This window comes from Parasteatoda tepidariorum, chromosome 1 (assembly GCF_982258835.1).
Source record: "Parasteatoda tepidariorum strain Cologne lab strain chromosome 1, Ptep-v5.0, whole genome shotgun sequence".
Taxonomy (NCBI): domain Eukaryota; kingdom Metazoa; phylum Arthropoda; class Arachnida; order Araneae; family Theridiidae; genus Parasteatoda; species Parasteatoda tepidariorum.
Window position 1 is genome coordinate 73,539,605 of NC_141755.1, and position 27,649 is coordinate 73,567,253.

The 27,649-nt window shown below is 29.4% G+C and overlaps 1 protein-coding gene across 2 annotated transcripts in view; it reads left to right on the forward strand.

Moving 5' to 3' along the window:
- Positions 1-27,649, forward strand: part of LOC107447253 (uncharacterized) — an 83,115-nt gene that overhangs the window by 24,362 nt on the left and 31,104 nt on the right. For both annotated transcript variants that reach the window (XM_043056956.3, XM_071179633.2), the window contains exon 2: positions 5,857-5,933. The gene's annotated coding sequence lies outside the window, so the exon portion shown is untranslated. The remainder of the gene's footprint in view (positions 1-5,856; positions 5,934-27,649) is intronic.

Genomic DNA, 27,649 nt, shown 5'->3' on the forward strand with positions numbered 1-27,649 from the left:
GAAATTTGGGGATTTTTTTCTCTATGTGATGTCACTAAAAAGTCCTCTTTCTCTATGTGACGTCACTAAAAATTCCTCTTTCTCTATGTGACGTCACTAAAAATTCCTCTTTCTCTATGTGACGTCACTAAAAAGTCATCTTTCTTCATGCGACGTCACTAAAAAGTCCTCCACGAAAAAAAATTCTTTCGAGGGCTTCCTTTTTTTTATGCTGGTTTCAAAATTACAAAACAACGGAGTTGAATATTGGTGCAATGCTGGTTAGTGTTATTGCAACTCTGTAATTGGCTGTAGTATAATGCCGGTTATCAAATATAGAACAATAGAATTATTATATTATTTTAGAATAATTTTTTATTTGTTCTTAGAATAGTAAGTAACTAATGCAGTTAACAGTAGTAATGGTAAAAATGGTGAACTGGAAATGAGCTTAGTTTTTGATTCTGGTTCAAGATGTTGCCTCTTCAGTTATTTTATTTTTAAAACAACTATTTTTATTTCTCGATAAATATTAAACTCGAAAAATAGCTGTTCTTTATTTTTTAACAATCTATTCTATCGTTTTTTTCCAACCAATTATTCTGAAGTTGCTCTATTGTCAATTTTTAAAAAGTTCTTCTTAAGCTCTTTTGTATGTTTTAACTAAAGAAACTACGAAAACTGCACCAGATGACAAAACCTTTTGAAAGTGTTATTATCTGACAAGCTAATTTAAATCCTGTCCTCTGCTATATTCTGAGAATACTCAGAACAAAACTTCTCTCACAAAATTTTTCTCAGCGCTTTTCTTTCGGTAGTTGTTTTCTGATAAAATTTTCTGAAGCTATTACATTCTTATGTTCTAAAAGAATATTCTAAAAATTGTTATTTCTTGAGCCTGTTTCATTTTTTATTTTCCGATGCGATATTTTGAAACTATTATTTTCTGATAAAATATTTTGAACTTGTTGCATCATTATTTTTTTGGCAAACTATTCTAAACATGTTCTTCGAACTCTCTAAACATCAAAAGATCCATTATTCATATATACAGTTATTATGTACATTTCATAATACATCTTATTATACATTTCATGCATGTAGTCATTATGTACATTTCATAATACATCTTATTATACATTTCATAATACATTTCATAATACATCTTATTATACATTTCATAATACATCTTATTATACATTTCATAAATACATTTCATAACACATCTTATTATACATTTTATAATACATCCTTTTATACATTTCATAAATACATTTCATAAATGCATTTCATAATACATCTTATTATACATTTCATAAATACATTTATAATTTATTTCATAACAACATTTCATAATTAACAAATATTTATGTATTGTGAAAAATAATTACCTCAGGTTAAATCATCTAGTAATTACATATTTAAATTTGCGTGTGTTTCATAGAACTTTTATTATATTGTTTTTCAAGTTAAAATAATAGCTAAGAGACTATGTATAGGAATTTTCTTTATTATTTTTATTTTGTCCAAAAATTTACGAGTACTTCGTGAAATTTGCGAACAGCGAGCGTTTTAATAACCATCTCCTTATCAAGTACTTTTAGAATTGTAGACTTAATAGATATGTTCTGATATATACAGCTAGTTTCATTTTAATATGTTTTCAAGTCCTAAAATATATAAATTGCCATTTATAGATATTTTTTTCAATTTTCTTATTATGCATTATTTTTCATAAAAAAATAATTGATAGCCGATACTTATTGAATTTTGTCGACATTAATTTTGATAACTGTCAACCGGACGGTGTAGTGGTGAGGGAGCTGACCTTACATCAGAAATGCCCTAGGTTCGAATCCCGAAAAAGGCATGGATGTTCTTCCATTCTCTGTACTATCTGTCCATACTGTGGGAGCAACATTGGCCTACCTAATATGGTGCCCACGAAAGAGTGGTCAACAAATCTGCTTTATAGATTCAAAATTCTGATAATTTAACCAGGTACTTAGTTGCAATTATCAGCTATGTACAGTGTTGGCAGTATGTGCCTTTTAGCTATTTTTATTTGTTAACTTATTTATTTATTAGCTTTTTTTTGTAAATAGTAATTTAAAACTTTTTGATTGATTAATGCGAATGTGTTATTTTTCGAATTTTAGGTCCTGTACAATAAATTTTTATTAAAAATTTAAAATAATTATTTATTTACTGAAGTTTGTTTACGGGCGTGCATTTTGATAGCCATATGCTTAACAGGTGTGTACACGATACTATGTATAGCCATATGCTTAACAGGTCGATAGCCATACAAATTTTTTTACAGCTGGTGCCTTTGCTGTATTTTTTGAGTGCTCTTATAACCCCCAATGTTTATTTCACCGTTATTTGCAATGTGTCTTCAAGGTCACTGTGCTTTCACTTGCTAGGACCAATACATTCAAAAAAGTGGAGAAAGAGAAGAAAAAAAAAGAAAGAAAAGAAATAAAACTGCACTTTCAGAACAATTTCTTTTGTTGTTATTTCTAAAAAAATTCTTCTGGAAACTATTTTCGACCTTACGACAGGTTGCGCAACTAAGCAACAATGTTTACCATTTTTTTTACCTGATTACCAACAGTTCGTGTACCATCTGCCTCGTAAACAGAAAAAAAAAGTAATAAATCTGATCTGAAAAAAAAATCAAAACTTACAGGTTATAACTCAGGGAGGGTAAAAAAAAAAACCGCTCTAAAAAAACTCCCCAAGCGATGCGGAAGCTAAAATCTTCCGTTATACCACAAGCCCCTTTTTTTTGTATTCGCCCCCCCCCAAACATTTTACATTTATTTGAATAGCGGTATATTTCCAATACCAGATGCCATCTGATTTTTTTTCTTCTTTTCGAACGATGAACGAAGTGGGTAGTGGAATTAGAGGGAAATAAATTCAAGCCGGCCTAACTTCTATGACCGTAAAAAGTTCAAAAGGACAAGTTCACGCTATGATGAGGTATCCAATGCAGGTTTGTTTTCATTGTCGAAGTTAAGCGTCTATTTTTTTATTATCTTTTATTTCACTCTGTTATCTCTGCATCGTTTTTTTTTAAAAATAAAGCCTATCTATGAATAATGTGTAATTAATATTGCTTTTATTCTATACGCTGTCGCTTCGCTATTGTTCTTGGGAATAGAGTAAATGAGAATTCTACATTTTCTGTAGAGGAAGGACGAAAAAGAAGGTATTCCCTTCGGTTAATGAGACTGCGGAAGTTGATTTCGAACTTTATTTTTATTACTTTGTTTCTTGTTTGCTTTGTTTTGTTTCATTTAAGTCGATTAAAGCAATATTAGAAACTCGAAACAAATATTTTATATTGTTTTGATTTAGGCTATTTTTTTTTCTTTTACGTAAATAATATGATATTCTTAGATAGCTTTGTGTTGGTCCATTTAAGCCAATCATGGAAAAACTAAAAAAATCAAGAACATGTAATGTCCTTTAACAATTTTCATTTTAAAACTTTTTTTTAAAAATTACAAAATAGTTGGCATTCTTTTGTTCCATTTAAAGTTAATTAAAACAAATTTATAAACGCTGAATGAAAATACTTTAACATCTTAAACATTTTTTTGAATACAATGACAAAGTTCTTTTTATTCGTATTGTTTTATTTGTTTCAAAGTTTACTTTGTTTCGTTCCATTAAATTCTAAGAATTCTTAAATAAAAATGGAGAACAAAAAATTAATATTTTTGACAACGTTGGTTTTGAACTTTTTTTTCTTTATTAATATGATATTCTTAGTACAATTTGCTCTATTCCATTGAGGTTGAATAAATCAAACTTAAAAATCTGAGAAAAAATATTTAACATTATTTGACAATATTCACTTTAAACCGATTTCTATCTGATATTTCTAGCATACTTTGTCTTGTTTCGATTTCTTTAACTTAACTGTTGATTTTAATTTAATTGTTAAATTTAATCAATTAAAACCTCAAAAATGAATATTTAATACAGTTTATCAATGTTAAATTTAAAGTTTTATTAAAAGGGAAAAACTGCTCTTCTTCTATATATTTCTTTAAAAAATATCAATTTTTAACAATGTTGCCAAGATATTTACCATAGTTAAGTCAGGAGTTTAGCAATTAAGCTCACACATTAAATATTTTCTTTAGAAAAATGCGAAGTACAGCGTGCGATATAAAAAACGGATCACCCTGAATAATATTTGATCTAATGATCGGATTTTTATGCTCTAGGACTCAATCTCAAATGTTTGAAAGGGTGATTTCAAATATGCTAATTAATTAGTGTAGACAATATTTTAAGTTACGAAATCAGACACTAAAAAATACTTTCCCTGAGTAAACATGCCTCTTTTTCACCAGATTCGAATTGCTGACCCTCAAATTAAAGGCTGGGGGGGAGGGCGCAGGGTGGGAAATTTGGTACCATTAGTTTGTCTGTTAATTTTATTTTCCGCGTACTTTGTCATCACATCAAGAACTTTTTACTAGAACTGAAAATGTTTTGCAGGCAGTCATTAAACTCGTTAATCCAAAGATTCCATGCAAAAAAAATAAATTTTAGTAAATATTTATTATATTTCATTATTTTATTTAGTAATAGTCGAAAAATTTTGAATTGTGAGGTACAAAAATTTCTACATCATTTTAAAAAATATAATTTTACATGGAAAAGCACAAAACTTGAGCGAAATTGGTCAAAAAGTTTATGAGAAATCGAATTTTTAAAATAGATCTTCTTTAAAATTCAATTTCCCGGGAATTATTTGTCCGATTTCGTTAAAATTTTGTATATTGCGATGTAAAATTACATTCTTTAAAATGATGTAAAAATTGCTTACCTTGCAATTCCAAGTTTTTTCGACAATTAACAAATAAAATAATAAAAAGTAATTAATATTTGCTGGAAGTTATATTTTTCATGGAATTATCTTAGCATAAACGGATTTTATAACGGAGAGTAAAAATCTTTCAATTCGCTTAAACAATTTTCAAGATATGGGGGCTTACGCAAAAAATAAAATTAATATTAAGGGGTCCAAACTTTAGACAACTCTCCTGACCAAAATATGGGGAGCATATTTCCTGAATTGCTGCTACACCGTATATTTTGGGGGTCAGAAACCCAAATCTGTCGGGAAAAAAGTATGTTTATTCAGAGAAAATGCGTTTTTGTGTCTGATTTCGCAACTTAAAATATCGTCTGCTCTAACTAATTAGTATATTTAAGGTCACCCTCTTGAATCATTAAGATTTAGTAGAACATGAAGATTCAACTATTAGATCAAAAGTTATTCATGGTGATCAGTTTTTTATTTTGTGCACTGTACAATATAAGTTAAAGGAATACCGTAAGTGTAAAATGCAAGAAAATGATTTCAAAAAATATAAATTCAATCGGTGATTTAAGCTAACAATTTTAATTTAATGAATAATACATGTAAATATTTAAGTAATTTAAATAATTAAAGTGTAAAAATATTAGTTGAATTGTTAAAGTAAATCAAAAGAGAGTAATTTAAATAAATATTGTGGTTGCAAAAACTTAAGTTAAATAAAATGTTAGTGAAATTTATGTTAAATAAAATGTGCCAAGTATAAAAATGTAAATGAAATTAATGATATAAGTGTGAAAAGTAATAAGTTTTGTGTACATCTGATGTACATAAGTTTTGTGTACATTTGAGTCTAATCTACTTTAATTTTAAGATTGTGATATTTAACCCGATTGCTATCTATATATTTGTTTAATTTTTTATCATTCTGCTGAAAATCATTAAATTTTTTTTCATTGAAGTTCTGAATAAATGCTATTACTTAACTAAAACACTTTATTAATACTTGAATTTCTATTTTCTATTTTCAGATCTGAGTGCAATTTCCAACGAAACATACACTGATCTAGATGAACCAACCTATTTAAAAATTACTTATGTTCTTTTGGTAAGTATTTAAATTTAATGATTTACCTCAATCTCATTTGGTAATTTTCTTGAAAATATAGGGGCCAATTTTGGACCAAAACCTAATTGCGAATCAAGTTCTTAAGCCTCTCAGTTATCATACTTGACAACAAATGGCGAAGATGTAAAAATTCTTGTTCCCCTGAAGAACTTCACTTTTATATTGTTTGGATTTCGAATGTGAGTTTGTGAAACAATTTATCAGAATTTAAAGATAAATAAGGTGTATCAGCCTATAAATTATTTTTAGTACTACTATAGAAATAAGTTAGAATTGATAAATGTATGATAGTATAAGGTTTAATGTAACCGGAGGAAAAAAGTCTCTCCCGTTTTCTCTGGCTATGTCAGTGTGAGATTTTCAGTAACGTGTACCAGAGTTGGCCAAAAATGTAATCGATTACATTTTTCGATTACAGTAATCAATTAATTGTAATCATGATTACAAGGTAACATAATTTTGATTACAGCTGTAATCGTGTTTACAACAAACAATTACTTGAAATCATGATTACAATTTTGATTACAGCTGTAATCATGATTACAAAGTCGATTACAGTAATCAATTGCTTGTAATCGTGATTCCAACTTTTAAAATTTTTTGATTACGGCTGTAATCATGATTACAATATTGCTTACAGTAATCAATTGCTTTTAATCTTGATTACAGCTGTAATCAAAATTTTGATTACAACTGTAATCGTGATTCCAAATAATTATGGTTACAAGTAATCACTGCAAAAACGATTACGGGTAATCATGATTACAAGTAATCAAAATATATGATTACAACTGTAATCATGATTCCAAGTAATTGCGATTACGAGTAATTGATTACATAGCTGTAATTATCTGTAATCAATTACAGTTGTAATCGATTACTGTAATCGACGGCCAACTCTGACGTGTATGCAGTATGTGAGTCGGAGGACAAAATAACCTGGTGAGAAGCATACGTATTATAAGAAATTTGCAGAATTAGTAAAAGTTAAAACTAAAGCACATTTCTAATCATATTTTCTTATCTATCTTATTGAAACTTTGTAATACTGTATTTTGCGATTGAAATTCTGAATTTCTGTATCAATTAATTTATAAATTAAATCATGTCCACGAAATTTAAATAAGTAAGCTTGTCGTTTGGGCTAAATTTTGAAACTAAGACTAAACCTTTTAATTGTTTTTCAAAATACACTCATTGCCATAAAACTTAGCACACCTAGGAATAGTAGTGAGAATGTTTTACGTATATAAGTACATTATTGATATTAGCATATTTGTAAGTGATAAAAAAATTAAAGCGACGTGATTGTTTATAGCAGGAAAATACAAACGAATGGAAATTTTAGTACCCTCCTGGGCCACCACTAGCAAGATGCAATACGGTCGGCTATTGAAGCATACATATACCATTATGACACAGTCGTAATAAAAACGCCACTAAATCGATTCAACTAGTAGGATGTCCAGCACAACTTGCCGTCCCAAGTAGTCTCGGATATGATTGTTATCATTGTTTCGAATGCTACTTGCCAAAACCAGCTAGCCTGCTTGGTGAAACCAACCGAATTTAAGGCAGATAGTGCGCTTCTTGTTTTTCAGTGACGCAATCTATGGCCAAGAATACGACTTCGATACGCACACGTCACAGTCCGTTTATAGGGTGGATCTATTCATACGTCCATTCATTCATCCACAGATCGTAATTTTGATCTGAACCAGAGAACGATCTATCTCCAATTCAGTACCCCCAGAGGTATGATTTGTTATGGGATCATGGAGGAAGTTGTGATCCCATAGATTTAACGTGCACCAATCACCATTTACAACACGTCTTCGGCCGGCTGGATTCGAACTTCCGTTCTCACGAACGGGAGTTTAGCGCCCTGTGTATATGGTAACGGTTTACCGTAAATTCTGGTTTTTAAAATTATTAAGACAAAATTAAGACAAAATCCAAAATTTGCGGTTTTTTAAACTATTCATTTAGTAATTTTTTTCATTCTTTTGGTAACATATTACCGGAAATTCTGGTATTCAAAATTACAGTTCTTATTAGCACATATTTATCAAAAAATATAAAACTGAAAAGTAAATTTTATTGAATCAATAGTTTTTATGCCATGCTCTAAGGTTTGATAAAACCACCGAATTTTATCACAGATTATAAAATCATATTTTATTGCCAATCTTACCAAATCATTAACAAATCCCTTCAGTTTTTGGTGCTTCTACATAGTCAGAAACACAATAAATTTTATCCCATTCTGGTAAATTTAACTATATTTTTTCCCTCTGTATATTATGAGTAATAGACATTGCAATAAACTGAGGTAGAGCCGTGATGTCTCGGGGGATAGAGCGTTCCAATGAGGTGAACCAGGTTCGAATCCCAGCGATGGCTGATCGATACGAATTTCGCATCTGACTTGCACCGACCACAGTGAGGACGTAAAATATTCTCAGTAGTAGACGAATCATGGGTTAGAATCCCTCTTGCCGTTAGTCTAACCGTGGGAGGTTTTCCTCTATATACAACGCAAATGAGGATTAGTTCTATCAAAAAGTCCTCCACGAAGGCAAATTTCTCCCAATATTTAATCCGGAAGTTCCCTTGTCTAATGGAATGGGTTCAAAATTACAAGGCTACTGAGTTGAACATCAACAGTCGTAAGCATAAAAAGTGGGTCGGCTGTTCAACGACGGTTATAAAATAAAATAAACTGAAGTAGCATGCAAATGATATCATATATACATGGTATTGTCTAAGACTATAACCATCCTCTTAATTTTCGAACTGTTGTAGCTATAGTTAGAAAACTGCTGCGTAGTTGCAATAAAGTGAAAATGTGCTAGAAGATGAGATCGTTAAAACAAATGGCTTCTTTTACGTTTTAAAAATCGACTTCCCGAAAAATAAACTAAAATTTCCGCGTACTTTATCAATGTTTATTGGATTTTATCGTTAAAGAAACAGCATTATGGTAAAAGGTAAAACATAAATGAGCTATTTTCTTGAGGATTTTATTCCATAAAAATAAAATCAAAAAATAAATCTTTAAACTAAGTCTTCACAATTTCTATGCAAAGCCTCATTATGTTGATTGGTTTTCATGACTGTCGGGATTTTTTTTTAAAAAAAACCGGTTTTAAAGACTGAAATTAAACGGTTTAAAGAGAAAACCGTAAGGATTTCTGTTAAGATAAGACTATTCAGTTGAAAAGTATGGTAGAAATTTTGTTACACAGTACAAAAGTCAATGATTTTATTTTCCTTTAATTTTATTTTCAATCTGATGTATCTAATTTTCATCGAATAACTCATTTCCTTAATATCACAGCTTTAGAAAGTAAAAAAATGTTTTTGGAACAATGTTATCAAATGTTATCAAAAAATGCTTTTAAAATTCTAAATAAATCTTGCAAAATAGAAAAAATGGAACATTTTAAAGACTTTTGATCTTGTAAAAAAAAATGATCTTTGGAATCAATGAGTGAATTTTCTCGAACTAATATGCAAGCTTGAATTTTCGTGGTGCTAACCTTAAATATGCAAATTAGTATGTGTATAACATACTAAATCAAACACAAAAATTTACTTTCCCTGAATAAATATAGTTTGTTTTCGATTTAAAAAAATCAAAAACCTTAAAAACTTAATCGGTTAAAAAAATCTTCAGAAAAAGTAATCGAAAAATATGACTTTTTGAAAAGTTGTTATTCAGTAACTTTTCGGTAGATACCATTTAAATTTTGTATTGTATTTAATAAATAGTCAAAAATGATGTAATAGTTTTTATACATTACAATTTAAAAAATTTTAAAATCTTATTGAGAGAAAAATTTGTAAATAACTACGAAAAATTATTTTTTTACATGGACTTGTCTTGAAACAAAGACATTTTACAGTTAAGCTCAGGATTTTTTGATTCGCTTAAAGATTTTCAGACAAAAAGTGAAATTAATATGAAGAGTCACTCAATATTTCCACCAGTCTCCTAATTAAACTCTTAATTAAAATTACTTTATAGATTGAGGCTACTTCCATGCTTTAGAAATCAATAATATAAATTCAATAAAAATATGTATGTTTTTTCAAGAAAAGTGAGATTTTGAGTCTTATATTTAAGATAAAAGGCATTTACAAAAATATAATGAGCATATTTGTGATTAGACCCCAAACATTACCCATTAATTCTGAAGCGTTTCCTCTTAGTCCATGAGAATCCAATTATTAAAACAAAAATCATTTAGGTATTTTACTAGAGCACACTTATGTATTATTTTTACAAGAACGAAAGTTATTTGTGTATTTGGTATTTCATACTTGCCTCCCATTACAAATTTAAAATCAAAGTAATTTTTACCCTTTTCCTTAGTTGGTGTATTGTGCGTACCAAATGTCATATTTTCCTATCTTTCATTTAATTTAAATCTCGAATTATTTGTGTAGAATGCGAAATTCTTAAACGTCGCCAATAGCCCATTGTGCAGCTCTAGTGCGACGTAAATTAACAGCAACAACAACAACAACAACGAAATTCCGAACAATGCTTAAATTTTGAGCCGCGATGGTTCAGGGGATAGAGCGCTCGCCTCCCAATGAGGCGAACCGGTTTCGAATCCCAGTCGATACGAATTCCGCATCCAGCTTGAACCGACCACAGTGCTGATGGATATCCTCAGTGGTAGACGGATCATGGATTAGAGTCCCCTTACCATCAGGCTAACCGTGGGAGGTTCTCGTGGTCTTCCTCTCCATGTAACTCAAATGCCGGTTAGTTCCATTAAAAAGTCCTTCACGAAGGCTATGGAGTTTAACATTAGTAGTCGTAAACTTATAAAATTGGGTCGGCTGTTCAACGGCTTATATAAAATATAAAATGCTTAAATTTTGAGCTGCAAGCTCATGGGAAAGAGATTCACCTCTCAATGAGGTGACGCAGACTCGAATTCCAGCAGCAGCTTCGGTTTCTTCTGCTCCCGGCTCGCACCGACCACAGCACTGACGTGAAATATCCTCAGTGGCAGACCAATCATGGGTTAGAATCCATTTGTCGTCCGAGTAACCGCGAGAAATTTTCGCAGTTTTCCTCTCCAGCTAATGCAAATGCAAGTTCCTTTCTTGAAAAGTCCTCACGAATGATAGTTTTTCCCAATGCCTGATCCGAGAGTTCTTTTGTCTTCTGGGTTGGGTCCAAAATGGCAACACAACGGAGTTGAGCATTGATAGTCATAAACTCAGAATTGGGTCAGCAGTTCATCGCCGGTTATAAAATAAAATAAAATAAAATAAAATAAAATAAAGTAAAATAAAATAAAATAAAATAAAATAAAATAAAATAAAATAAAATAAAATAAAATAAAATAAAATAAAATAAAATAAAATAAAATAAAATAAAACGCTTTAGTTCTCAAGATTTAAACAGTCCTTTTAAGTGTTTGCTAGTAGTTTAGTTACTAAACAAGGCATAATATGTAAAATGATTCTTGTATTGATGATATTTATAAATAATTTTACTTCAATTACTTTTAAGAAGTGAAACATTATGCACTCAATTTAAAATGTCTTATAGATTAAATACCATGGTTATTGAAAGTGGCAAAAATTCATTTTCATAACAATAAATTTTATTCCCGTTTCTCATGTTAGATAAATCATTAAAACAAGCTTCGAACTTCAAGCTCGTAATTGATATAAATGATTATAATATCCTTAAACGAAAAGTTATATAAAAATACGTAATTAGCAAATCAATTTTTAAACATGTCTAATGAAGTTTTATAATCTAGATGCATAATCGACTGATGACGTAAATGAAACTTATTCATTTATGCCGATTTATTTAATTCAGCATTAAAGTGACAGAGATATTAAGTGTTCTATTTGTAATAAGATGGGAATAAAATGTAGATCGTCCTTGCTTGAGGCTACTGTCTACTGGACGACCTTCATTTTGACTGTAAATGAAGGCGCCGGAGACGCTTACATTTATTCACGGTAACTGTTATAAAATCCTGTTAATTTACATGAACACTGTTTTGAGTTTATGGCGTACAAGTCAAAATAATATTTTTCAAAAAAATGTCAAAATAACGTGTTTTCAAGAAATGAATGTAGCAAATATTAATATGAAGTCAAAAAATAATGCGTTCAAACGCGTGATAATTGTTTTAAAAATTATTATTTAGGCAAAAAACATAATGCATAATGTTTATTACTACTTAGTTATTTTTAATAATATTCTCTATACATTTTCGGTGTACCTTCTTACACCGGCAAGTATGAAACGCCGGCATTCTATAAAATGCCTAGGCATTGTATATAATGCCGGATGTTTTTAGGCAAGGTATGAAATATGAGAAGTATTAGATACTTTCCCTAGGCATTGCATATAATACCTAGGCATTCTATAGAACGACAATTACTATTTAGGCAAAGTATGAGGAAAACGTCGTGATGAGGTTATTATGCAAATGATGCGCATTTTTCAAAAATAAAAATTTTATTCTGAAAGAATAATGAGAGTGCCATAAGAAAAATTTATTCAAAATGCTTAAAGAAAAATGAAAGTTGTACAAAACATGATTTACGCCTTTCTTATTATGGGAAACAAAATTTTCGTTTAAAAAATTCACATTTAAGTCACAATTATTTTCAGATTAGAAACAAATATTGCACAAAATATCCATGTCATCACCTTTACTAGCATGGCCACAGAGGATTTTATACTTTGCCGGTTTCTCATTTGGCATTCTATAGAATGCCTGGGAAATGTGTGAAATATAAATCATTTCATACACTGCTGTCTAGTTTTAGGCATTATATACAATGCCTAGACATTCTATAGAATGCCAGATTTCAAACTTTACCGGTAACATATACATACATATTCCTCTTCACTCCGAATTGGAGCATAGGACTTCTATCATAGCTCTTGATCTCACTCTATTTGTGCCCAGATATTTTTGTTTCACCATTGTTTCTTTAAATAGAGAGAGAGACATTTAAAGTAAAAAATAATGCTGGTATATGAAGGGTTTTAAATCCGATGTTACTGATGATGATGCTTAATCGCATGATACTAAAGTATTGTAAGTTATTAATTTAATTTAATCCATTATAATATCTTTTTAATGAAGATTTTAAAAATGAATCATAAATACGCAGAAATGATTTTGTTCATAGGAAATTGGCATTCATAATTTTTAAGTATGCATTTCTTTCAAACTTTATGAATAAGTCTTAAGTGACTATATTGTCCTTTCAAGTCAGATATAAAGTACGATTTAGTAATTGTGTTAATATTATCGATGCAACACTGTACTACGATGCAGTAATTTTTAGTTTCGGAAATTTCCCAACGGTACTAAGTTCAAAACGAATTATTTGTTATTTTATTAATTATGTCAGTTTCGAAGTGCTTTCTAAAAAAATTTAAAAAATTTTTTTTCATGTGCATCAATTTTTGGTCAAACAATTAGATGACAATACGCATTTTTTTACATAACAGCTCTTAAAAGTTACTGAAACGAATTTGCAATGCTCATGAAGCTTATCAAAAACATTTTTAGAAACTTTAAAAACGTTTTTGCTCACAACTAACGTTGCAAGTATTTAACATGAAATACGTGACATCATTCCTACTGTGATGTCATAATTAAAGTTTTAAATTTGTTCTCAATTGATTACGGTTATTAAAGTATATATGTGCCATTCATTTCTTTTAAATTTCGTTATCAAAAGATATGGTGCTATTCTAAACTTAAAATTGGTATATATTAATTTTATTTATGACTAATTAATAAGTTGCGAAAAGATAGCAGTTCAAATTAATGTTAAATATTTTGAAAAAATGAAACATTTGAAAATTGTTTCGTATTTTTTTCCAAAAAAACAACGCTTTTGATAACAAGTAGACATTATGGTACTTTTTAAAGCGATAAAATAGATTTCTGAACTATTAATAAAATATTAAAACGAGTTCTTAAACGCGAATGTGACATTAAAAAAAAGAGTTTTGAGATATGGTTCATTTAAAATATTTCCGAAACGTAAATGGGGCGTTTTATTATTTTGCTTGATATGCTGTTGTTTAAAACAGAACCAAAAAAAGCCTTTGAATTTCTATTTTATTTTAGCTTTTTGTAAGTTAAACACATTAAAACTTACACACGAAAAAAAATCTGGAAAAATTCCCTTACAATTCAATTCCGTTAAAAACACCATAATTCTGGTTAATAAAATCAAAATACTTTGTATTCAAACTATTCATTGAGTAATTTTTCCGTTTATGTGGTAACAGTTTACCGAAAATTCTGGTTTTCAAATATAGTTCTTAATACCACACACATTTAGTAAAAAAATTACAAAACTGAATAGTGAATTTAACCAAATAAATGGCTTTTATGCCATGTTCTAAAGTATCTTGATAAGGTTACCAAATAGTATCATTATGTAATTACCAAATTTTATAAAAACCATATTTTATTATTAATTTTACCAAAATCATTACCAAAGCTTTCCGGTAAAAATTATCGAGATTTCTGGTATTCCCATAGAACCAGAAACGCGGTAAATTTTCCCACATTCTTATAGTTTTGTTCACACTTTTTTTTTCTCTCTCAGGGTAGCTTTCAAATTTATTTGCTAACTTTTTATTTTCTATAGAAAAAGTTAAAATATTTTAAATTCTTTGTTTCATAGAACTGTTACTGACCAAATAACGCAAGTTAATTTTTTTTTAAAAAGAAATCTTTATAGTTCAAAAAGTAATAATAGTACAAAAACTTGAACTTTTCCGAACGAAAATCTTGTAACAGCATTTACTTAATATTTTTTGAAACGCTAATTGTTTTTATGTTTCTTTATAACACTTTTCTTCGCAGATTTATTTTTATTTTTCTGTCGTTTTTTTTTATTGTTTCCTTCGAAATCATTTTTTTAACTTTATGTTTCATAAGGTTCTTTCTTAAGCATTAGTTAGTTTATTTCAATCGAAATCTTTCTTTAGGTTTTTTCTAATATGAATTTTACAAGGCTCAGATTATTTATAACTCGTATCCTTTTTGCAATTTTTAACACAACTTTTCAATTTTAGATAGTGATTTATTATTGGATAGTTCAATAATAAGCTAGCATTAAATTTAAATGACACATTAAATTTAAGTTTATCAAGTGAACATTCACTGTGAAAAGGATTTCTCAAGTGTGGCGAAACAGATCCAAAACTAAGATAATCGAATTTGAAAAAACCCCATGTACTCATTCTTAAGTATAGTGACGAGCAGCGTATACTTATTTTTGACGATTATGCTCACTTTAGTTTAAACAACAAATTACTCAAAATGAGTACATGATGTATCATTTTTTGAACTTGGCATTTCGCTCCAAAATGAGTATATGATGTTTTGAGCAAATCGCTATACTCAAAACAATAGATTTTCATATGAGTAGTAGTATGAGTAATATGGGGTTTTCAAATTCAACTATACTTGCTTTGAAGCTATTTTGACACACAGTTTTGGGAAACCCTTTTTCCCAGTGAATGTTTACTTCATTCTAAACTTAAATTTGATGTGTCCTTTAAATTTAATGCTAGCTTATTTTTAAATTATATAATTGTGAATTATATATGTTTTGGAAGCTATTTTAATATTTTTGCCCAATTTAGAGAAACCCATTTTAAAGTTTAAGGGTAAGTCTAAGTTTAACATAAAGTAAACATTAAGTTTAAATTTAATGTCCATATAGTCTAATATTAAGTTAAAATTTAGTATTATATTAAAGCTCAATATTAAAACCAAGTTTAATACTACATTATAAAATTTAAAATCAAGTTAATATTAAATTTAAAATTAAAATCGTGTTAATTTTAATGAAAATTTAGCATTATATTTAATAACGTTAAGCCTAAATTTAAGTCTAAGTTCAAATTTGAATTTAATGCTTTGAACATTTGTTTTAGCATTTCCTGACTCTAGTGCAACGTAAATGAACAACAACAACAGCATTTTCTGAACTTACAGATGGTGGTTCTACGCTAGCATTAAGCTTAATTTTATATTAAATAAGCGTCAATTTAATCATTCAATTTAACAATTAATCGCAATCAATTTAACATTAATATAAATGCATATTAGACAATTTTAATATTTGTTAAATATTTTGCCTATTTTAGTATTTTACGTCATAAAAAACGGTTGAAAACACACACAGGAAAAAAAAACAAATAAATATGTTAATTATCATAAACAAACAATTTCGTCAATAAAAAAGAACACTCGTAAATGTTATTATTTCAAGGACCTCCTTGTCAATAAAAAGCATTGAAAATGCAAAGAAATTAAATAAAAATTCAATCACTGTTAAAAACAAACATTTGCCTTGAGAGTAAAAATGAAAAAAATGGTGAAGATTGGCCTATTTAGAACTGGATTTTCGTAAAATTGAATAAAAAAGATGTTTGCACCGGTTTTCACCTACTATCCTTGGGTGCAAGAAAAATTCGAAAGGGAAAAACTTAAATGTTCTCCCCGGTGTAGGTTAAGGCCGACAACATTTAGAAGAAGGGTTCTAATTTATTTATAATCGGCATAAAACATTCTGACATTATCTGTAAAATTAACATTTCACTCTCGTTTGGCAAAAACTACTTTAAAGAACTTTCAGAAACTTCGATTGAAAGTAGTAAAAGATATGAAAAGTAAGGCCAAAGTGAAATGGAATTGTACGATAAGTCCATTCTAATTACTTTTTACTTTCTCTTTGTGATAATAAGAAAATTAAGATTAATTCAAACTTTTTATAAAAGAGCATTAACTACTTACTTTTTCATAAACAATTGTTTAAAAGAAAAACTAATGTGCAACTTTTTTTAAATATAAATATGTGTATTTTATTTTATAACCACCGTTGAAGAACCAACCCGATTCTGAGTTTAATATCAGTATTCAACGACTATCAATATTTAACTCCGTAACCTTGTAATTTTGAGCCGAAACCAGAAGACAAGGGAATTTCTGGATAAAGCATTGGGACAAACTAGCCTACGTGGTGGACTTTTTTATAGAGCTAATCCGTATTTGCGCTACATGGAGAGAAAAAATCACAAAAAATTTTCCTCGGTTAGACTAAAGATCAGATTCTAACCCATGATCCGTCTATCACTGAGGATATTTTATGTTAGTACTGCAGCTGGGTCGAACTGGTAGCAGAAACCAGCCAACGTTGGGGTTCGAACCTAGGGCACCTCCATTGAGAGATAGTGCTCTATCCCCTGATAGAAATTTCTTTTTTCTTTATTTCACGGTAATCTGTAAGCACTTAAACTATACTATATTTATAGAGCAGCTTGCAAATCATTGCAATCTATACCATACCACCTTGAGTGACTAATTAAAATATATTAAATATAAACAACTTCTTCGTGAGCTTAGTTGGCCTTTGTTTTTAACATAGTTTTTCTCTTTCCTTGTATGTTTCTTTGTTTACGTACGACCAATAAATCTTAGCATTAGGTTAAGTAGATTATAAAAAAAACTCAAGTAACAATTAAGCAGTTTTGCCTCACAATGCAGATAGCATGATGCTATTCACATTTTCAATTTAATTTACATGTTCAACAAGAACATGTAAACTATTAATTTAATTTAATTATTTACTTTTCTTGAATACGTTAATTGTTAATTAAATTAAACCACCGATTCTTTTATAAATATTAAAATTATTAATTCAATTTAATAACCCGTTCTTTATCAGGAAAATTATTTAAAACCAATCTAATTGTATGTTGTGTTTTTAAATGTGCAATTCTTAATTCAATTTGATAAGAATGGAATCAAAATATGTTAGATATAAGAAAATTTTTACGCTATAAATTTTTTTAAATTTGTATTCTGTAGTTAGAGTAAAGTTCGCAAATTTGTAATATGTCTCTAAATTATGTAAAAAAAATCAACTCATGTTTTCTGAGAAAAAAAATTTTATTTAAAAAATTCGAAAGAGTAATTCACTCTTCTATTATAAGGGTATTTTGATAAGGAAATAGTTGATAACCATGTATAGAAACCGATACTCTTTACTTTACATCAAATTTGGTTTGACATTATTCAATTATCAAAATTAAATTCTAACTTATAAATAAGAGTTGCTGATACCACCGGAAGACAATTTTTGTCTGTTGCATGAAATTCTTTAATAGATCTTAGATACTTTCGTATTGCTGATTTTAAATCTGCAATCAGTTTCTATCTCTAAGTTGCAGTTTCTTTAAATGTTATTGCTTTTGTCGAACTGTACAAGTTTAAAAACGATATGTATAACAGGGTAGCTATACGATATGTATACAGGGTAGATAACGTAGGTGTTGCTATGAACTTCTAAGGGAGTTAGGTCACATCATCAGGATTAAAATTATATGGAAAACCATGCTCGAAAATGTTGTCATACGCCGCTGGGGGTGCTATCCTATTATGAACTGTTATTTCGTGTGCTTCCGAACTGGTCATAATAGGGAAACTAGCCGCGTGCAGCGACATTTCTTGCCATGAGTTCCTCAGCAATTTCAAACATGATTATAGCTTCCCTAGAAGTTTGTCGCGGAATTTACGGTACTTTCTGCTAAATAAATTTTTTTAAACTTGTACATTTCGATAAAAAATGAATTAAAAATATCATTAAAAAAATTCTACAGCTTTGGAAGCAAAATTAGGCCGAATTAGGCAACTATCAATCATTTTTATAAATGCAACAAAAAATTTGTTCACAAGAGAAATTCATTGATTATAAATAAAACATTAGAAATAATTAATGTTTAATGATGACGCCCTAAGCGTAGAAGAAGAAGTAGTACTTCATTCTAATGTATTACCTACGTAAATGAGGAGGCGAATAAAAAATAATTCTAGTCTCTCTGTGTTAAAAAAAAAAGGTTATCAAATGCGTTTATGAGATTTCAGATTAAGTTTATAATTTTTCGACAAAAATGTTTAAGAATAAAATTTTAAATTTTTACGAATTATTTTTCTTTGTTCTAATTTTAAAATGTCATTGTTTTAAATTTAATTCGATACAATATAATTTTATATATAATATAATTTAATTAATATTATATAACTTACAATTATTATAATATTATTAAAATTTTCAATTATAAACTATTAGTTTTTCTTAATTACGACAAATTGCAATTTTCATCATTGCGAACGCGCTTCTGTAAAAACTACCGAGATTTTTGGTGTTTCCATAGAGCCAGAAACACGGTAAACTTTACCATATTATAGTAGTTTGGACCATATTTTTTCTCAGTGCATGAAACTTGATGTTTACGACATAAATTTTTTGAAGTTAATGCACATTTGAAAATTGAGTCATTTTTAATAGAGGGTAAAATGCACGCTAGAATTATGTACCTGAAAGTAAAGTCTTCTGTCCCTTAAGTCAATTTAAATAAATAATCTTAAACTGAAAGAAACTTACTAAGTAGACAAAATAGATAAAAAATAATTTTATTTATCAATGCCAAAAAAATAGATTTAATATACAGTTAATATTTTTTGAACATTAAAAAAAGAGGAAACGAAAACACTGTCCAAATGATGACTCGTTTTCTTGGAAGTCTCTTGTTTTCAGATAAATTAAATTTGAACAAAAAATTAAATTGTATGATCGATAATGGGACAAAAAATTAAACGCCTTTTATAGAATGACTAAAAAAGAACTTTAACATTCATTTTTAATGGAAAAAAATAACTACACTGTAAAAAATTACAGTATAAACTACCGAAATTAGAGTGCATCATCCGTAAAATCCATTTTACCGTAAAATTAATTTTTACCTTAAAATACTGCACCGTATATTTTACAGTAATAAATATTAAACTGCAGTAATTTTACAATAAATAATACTGTAAAAATTAAGGTATATCAGATTTTTTGTTCCGTAAATTTTTACTGTAAAAATGGATTTTACGGTAAAATATACAAGCAAACTGATTGACGGTACTTTTTAAGGTAATTTGATCCTGAATTTTTTTACAGTGAAGCTTGGGCATAAAAAACAGCAATACTCTGAGCGTTAAAAGTTTAAATTTTATAAATACTCAAATTTTAGGACTTGAAAACATGCTTAAGAACAGCTAGGAGTGTACTTTTAAAATTTTATAAACATGTTAAACTATTCATAACATCTTTTTTTTTTGCAACCAAAATATCTAAAAAACAATTTGAAAAAATAGTGAATAACTGCAAGTTTGAACAATTATTGCTTGAGAGTTAGCCGTGCTTAGAAGATTCTAATTTTAAAAAGATCCCGGTGTGCATATTGTGCTTGATAGTTATAAAATATTAAAATGCTAAAGATAATTTTTCATATTTTGGCCTAAATTAAATAAAGGAAGATTACAGCAAATTTACGTCGTTAAAGGTACCGATATTAGGACTCAGTTTTGAACTGGTTAGGAAAATAATATAGTTGTCCAATACTATAAATAATGCAATCATCTTAATGTCAAAATGTTTTTATTAATTTCAACGATGATTTTATTAAATTATTACTTAGACGGTTTTTCCTTAATCTCTTTGTAACTAGGGATTGATAAAACTTTTTTAAGCAACTAAGCACATTAACTTTTAGTACAGAATAAATGCACTAAAAAGGCAACGTTTTGAATTGCTTTTTTCAATGAAAGAGAAAGCTACGTGTACTCTTAGGACAAATGTCATTATCAAATAAAGCGGCAGAGCAGGTATTGTAAGGTGGGTACGAGAGAGCGAATTGCTCTGAGCCGTTGATGAAGGTTAAGAAATCTCAATCTTCAATTGTTTATTTTTTTAATAAAGCAAACAGAAAATGTAAATGTAGCGTTCTAGTAAGTAAAATAAATTTAGTGTACGGAATTTTCGATGAAGATGACGAGGAAATAAGTATATTATCGTTGCTTTTGATCGCGGTGATCTTGAAAAAACCCGTTTGTGGTATTCGCTTTCGCTGAAACGAGAAAGTAGGTCAGTATTTTTTTTTTTTTTTTTTTTTTAAATTTAGTCTTTTATGCTTGAGCTTGGAATAGAAATGAAAGTGATTAGGCATATTTTGTCGATGATCTAAGAATTTACGCTTTCAAGCTGAAATTTCTCTTTTTAGCAGACGCGACTGCGGGGACAAAAATAGAATATCATATTTCGATTTATCAGTAGACCAACCAGGATTCTGAGTTAGATCCATTATGTCTAGGAGACCATAAATCGTCCTAACACTGATTTCACAATTAACCACATTTGTAATACTAAAAAAAATTCACAATTGACGAGCGAGTGGATGAAGGTTCTAAATGACATTTTAATGAAATTTAGCTAATAAGCAGCGACAAAGAATAGAATATCACATTATGATTAATAGTTCAACTAACCAGGATTCTGAGTTAGATCCACTATGTCTAGGAGACCATAAATCGTTCTGATGCTGATTTCACAACAAACCACAAATAAGGCTGTATTACTCAGAATAATTTTCAATTGACGAGCTGAGTGGATGAAGGTTCTAAATGACATTTTAGTGAAATTTAGCTAATACGCAGCGACAAAGAATAGAATATCACATTATGATTAATAGTTCAACTAACCAGGATTCTGAGTTAGATCCACTATGTCTAGGAGACCATAAATCGTTCTGATGCTGATTTCACAACAAACCACAAATAAGGCTGTATTACTCAGAATAATTTTCAATTGACGAGCTGAGTGGATGAAGGTTCTAAATGACATTTTAGTGAAATTTAGCTAATAAGCAGCGACAAAGAATAGAATATCACATTATGATTAATAGTTCAACTAACCAGGATTCTGAGTTAGATCCACTATGTCTAGGAGACCATAAATCGTTCTGATGCTGATTTCACAACAAACCACAAATAAGGCTGTATTACTCAGAATAATTTTCAATTGACGAGCTGAGTGGATGAAGGTTCTAAATGACATTTTAGTGAAATTTAGCTAATACGCAGCGACAAAAATGCTAATGATCACATGATTAATAGTTTGACTAACCAGAATTCTGAGTTAGATCCATTATGTCTAGGAGACCATAAATCGTTCTGATACTGATTTCACAACAAACCACAATTAAGGCTTTGTAATACTCAGAATAATTCACAATTGACGAGCTGAATGGATGAAGGTTTTAAATGACATTTTAGTAGCTTTGAGTAACTAAGCTTCAAAGTTCCATAAAGCATTCGTTTCGCGAATTTTCGAAGACTCAAGCTAAAACTTCATGTTTAAGTGTTCGCACTCATGACGATTTAACTTGCTGTCAAAATAGACATTTCCTGAGGTTACTTGTGTAAGCTTACGTGCAATATTTACGTGGACTCTTCTTCTTTATTAGAAAATCGTCTCTCAGTATCTTCATCCTCTGAGATAAATATAAAGAAATCTAAGAAAAAATGTAGAGAAATGGTAAAATAAACTAGTGTTGTAGATTAAAGTAAAGCTGAAAGAAGGTTTTTCCCCTGGATCTCATTTTCTTAAAAGTATTTTTTTTAAGAACCTTCTTCCGCAATGAGCTTTCTAGTTATATTTTTAGTTTTAAAACGCAATAATACATGATAAAAATATGTTCTGTTGTTAGCATATTACTTAAAACTAGCAAAATATTTGGAAGAATCAAAAAAAAATTTTTTTTGCACTTAAAGTAAATTCTTTAATCTGTGTTTAATTGTGAGAGCTGAATTATTTAAAGGTACAAGTTCGGGTCATTATGTGTTGCAGAGTGGATAAAACAATATTCATAATTATTTTTACATACAGTCATTCAACTATATTAGAACATTACTGAACTGTAATCATTCGGGATGAAATTACGATAAAAAATACCGTCATTCAGAGTGCCAGTGCATTTTATCGTAAAATCCATTTTTACCGTAAAATTTTACAAAACGAAAAATTTGATATTCGGTAATTTTTACAGTAATATTCACCGAATTACTGCAATTAAATGAAATCACTGAATTACTGCATTTAAATAAATATTACTGTTAAAATTTTTACAATAAAAATTAATTTTTACAGATGCTGCACTTAGGGTATCAATACTTTTTACCATAATTTGATCTGAAATGTTTCACAGTGTGCGAATATCACTTCAATATTTGACATACGAATGACATAAAAATATAAATGCATCGAAACTTTATTTATTTTGAGATACAAAATAGAAAACGGCAATTATACAAGTCAAAATTTAAAAGATAATTTTGAATTTTTTTTTACATTTTAATAAACCGTATTTAAAAGTTAAATATCATTTAAAAACTCATATTAATAAATTTCATAGGTAAACAAAAACCGGAAAACAACGGATTTCGAAAAACTTGGACCTTGAGCTAATTTTAATATTAAAACTTATAATAAGCATTCAGTTGCTTAAATTATCTCTTGATCACAGATTTTGCACTTTGCTGGTTTACTTAGCCATTTCTTCTTTTTTTACAAGTATACCTTTTTTTTGGACAGAAATGTGAACTATTTTTTACAAAAAGTTAAATCTAATTTCCAACCTATTTTCTTTCATAATTCGCTTTTAAACATAAAAAAACCCGCCCTTTTTAAGTTAATTTTTTCTATGTTCAGAATATAAATATATCTATTAAAAATAGTCTCTAAAGTTAGTAATAATAGTGAGTTATTATTCACAAAGAAGAATTAGGTAAATAAAACTTAGTATATTATGTACTATATATAAACTACTATATGTATAAAAGTTTTTTCTTTTGAAACTTTGACGAGCCAAGCACGCCAGCCATTGGCCGTAGCGAATTGCGTCTGGAAGGTGCAGCTGACGAGAATGAAATTACATCTTAGTTCAGAACCTCCCGGATAGATGGCAGCACCACTTATTCGTTAGGCCACCTTCCCATTTTTGACAAAGATCTGAAGGGGAATGAAATATTTTTCTGATTCCTGTACCCATACTGTTCATCGACCGACCACAAGACTTTCGATTCCACTGATTTTACGAGCACGTATATCACATGTAATCGGTGGGTCTTATCGGAATAGAGGATCGAGTCCCGGCCCCTCCGAACTGGAGTCCAATTCTCTAACCCCTGGGCTAATATGCATATATAAAGGCTACAAATAGTTCTATAGTTAATTATTGCACTTAGTTAAAATGAATTTCACTGCTGTTATTTTTAAAATTTAGTACATATTTTATGCTAATATTTTTCCTAAAGTCGCGATTTATAAGATTACTATAATTTAATATTACATCCCTTGTTGAACACTAAATATACTTCCTACTTTTAAAAATCGTTATTCATTTTGAAAGACATTTGAATAACGTCTAAATGCCATTGTCTAAAAGAAAAATATATTCTATATTTAGCTTTCAAACTATTTTAAATTCAAACCACCAAACAAATGCCATTCCTTCAAACTATAAAGAATGGGAACAGTGCAGGAGAAGTCGTGAATAAGTTTAGAAGCATAAAGGAGCCTTTCAACAATCCAATCGATGCTAACTTTCTCGTAGAGCATCCTAATCCACCATACTCTCGGATAAAGAAGACTTGGATTTACTTTCAAGTTCTGTAGAAAAGTTCGGTGGATTTATTTGGAAAAAGAAAATTTGCAAGGAAGGCGGGCGTCAACTTTCGAAGCGAGAAAACATTTCCTTTTTGTGCATATATCATCCACCGCTAACACCATCCGCCATCTTCTTTTTTTGGAAGATTCAAATTTTTGCAAACTTGGATTTTCGAAAAGAGTTCTTTAGAGGAAAAAAAAACTCTCTTTGCCTTTGAAGAAAGACATTTGTCTTGATCAATGGAAGCTGTTTTACAAGATTTATGTAAAAGACAGTGACGCGAAGCATATTGAATTTTCCTTAAGCAACAAAAACTGACAAACCATACATTGTCCGGGAAATGACAGATTCCAATTCCCCCTTTTTTTTTATTAGACATTTTTTTTGCGATAATATCACATCAAATTTCACCATGAAAGGTCATGTTAATTTGAAATATGTATGGTCGTTACTATACTGTTAAAAGTATAGGCAAATGTGTTGAACGATGCCAGCAAATTTTAAGTTTAAAGTTAAATATACTGAAAAATCTTTTTGAAGTTTATTTATAAAATATATACTTTAAAAGACATTGACGTAAAGCATATTGGGTTTTCCTTGTCACATCTAAAACTAAAAATAACACATCTAAACTTGTTGGGGAAAAGGCGGATTTTAATTTTTCTTTCTACCTTAAATTATTGTCTGGTAACATCACATCAAGTTTCTTCACGAAAACTTATGTTAATTTGAAATGTATGTATTTGTTCCTATACTGCTAAAAATATTTGTACAGCTAAAAAGAAAATGGACCACCCTGTATAACTTTAGATCTAATTATCGGATCTTCACGTTTTGGAGTCAAATTGTGGTTGATTTCAAATATGGTAATTAAGACGGGGAAAACCTGGTTGGTAGGTCACTGAGCCCGTGTCCAAGTGGTCGTAGGTTTAACCCCTCCATCCGAAGACTCCCCGTGTAGTAAATGGTGACTGATGCATGCTAAATCTGTCAAGACGCAAAGTCCTCCATGTTCCCATAACAAATCATACCTATGGGGGTACTGATCCAGGAGTTTCCTTGTCTTCTAGATTGGTTCGAAATTACAAAGCTGCGGAGTTGAACATTAAAAGTCGTAAACACAAAATTGGGTCGGCTGTTCGACGACGGTTATAAAATAAAATAAAATAAAATAAAATATGGTAATTAATTAGTTCAGACGATATTTTAAGCTACGAAATCAGACATTTCTCTGAATAAACATACCTTTCCTTCACCAGATTCAGATTACTAACTCCCAAAATATAAGAGGTTGCCACAATCTGGAAAATATGGTGCCCTTAGTTTTGTTTGATTTAGTTTCCATTTCTTCATTGCAATTTTACCTCTTTCTCATTTTTTGAAGCTTTTATAATCAAGTATGAGTTCAGTTCCAGTTTCTTGAGGTTATTAATTCAATTTAGGTACATGTATTGAACTATATTGCAGCAAATTTTAAGTTAATTCGACTGAAAATATCATTTGTCTTGATACAAGTTGTTTTACAAAATATACATATAGAAGACTTTCATTTGAAGCAGATTGGATTTTCTTTGGCACATAAAAACCTGAGAAACCATGCATTGCTCGAAAAAGGAAAGATTTAAATTTCTTTCTACAGATATTGTCGAGAAATATATCTTACAATATCATATCAAGCTTCAGCACGAAAATGTCAATTTTATATATATGTAGTTTTGCATAAATACTGTTAAAATTATGACAGCACGTGTTGATACTTTAAGTCTTACATGAATCATCTGGAAAAATCATTCACCTACTTTGTTAGAAATTTCTCAGAAAAAATGGTTAAATAACAATTTATTTAATTGTTATTTTACCGTATTTAAACAAAACAGTCAAATAACCATATGTAAGATGTTATTGAAACTGTTAACTGTTGGAAAAACCGTTTATTAACTGGCTCCACCTAGTATGCTGAAATAACCAGAATTTTATCGCACCAATTAGCTGGATACATATTATATCCCAGATGGCTAATCTGTCATTCTCATTACCAACAGAACGTAGGTTCGAGTCCCAGCGACAACAACATTTCCCCCATTCCCTTCAACACATGAAGTTTCCATTGTTCTGCACTCCCCAATTTGAAAACCTTGTCTGCTAAAATACGATACTTTCATTCACAGACGGCAGCACCATAAAGCTGCTAAACTATCTCCTATGTCCTGTTAAACTTCTTTTTTACGGTTTTGAAACCACGGTAATTGGTAAATGGTAGGGTAGTACCACGGTAAATGGTTAAAAAAATCGCATAGTTCTCAATTCATAGTTTTTTTTAACCATACTAGTTGTAAATGGTTAAAAACTCGTAAAGGTAAAAAACGTTCTTTACCGTAAACTTTACGGTTAATTAGATGGACAGACTGTTGTCGGTTATTTTACTATAATTTTAGAATGGAAATTCTAACAGTGTAGGTGGAAGTTAACTTTACGAAATATGCATATAAAAACCATTGACGAAAAGCATATTGGGCTTCCCTGTTGCAAAAACTTACTTGTAAACCAGATAAAATTTAATTTGTTACCTTAAAGATTGCAGCGATCTCGAGCAATATTATAAAATACCGGTTTTAATGCTTCAAAAAGTATTTGACTTTTCTGAATTAATTACTGTTATGTTTCATCCCAATGTATAACTTTTCTGAAACAAAACAAAAAACGAAACAAAATTAACCATATCAGGGAGAAGGAAAATAATTTCTGTATATATTGTTTACTGTTTACAAAAAATAGGTAGTGACAAAGATGCGTTTATAATTCGATGTAGTTTTTGGTGGTGATACAGTTTCTGACTGAAGCTTTAAGGAATATTTAAAATAACTGAAGCAAACTACAAAATACTTCAGAGATTTACAAAATTTCTCAACTTAATATGGCAAACTATTTTCCCCGTAAAATCGGTTTTTACCTTAAAATATTATACAGTTATTTTTACAGTAATAATTATTTAATCAGTGATTCAGTGATTTTACGATGATTATTACTGTGAAAATTACGGTATATATGACTTTTTTTGTTCCGTAAATGTCCATATAAAAATGGATCTTACGGTAAAAAGTACCAGTAC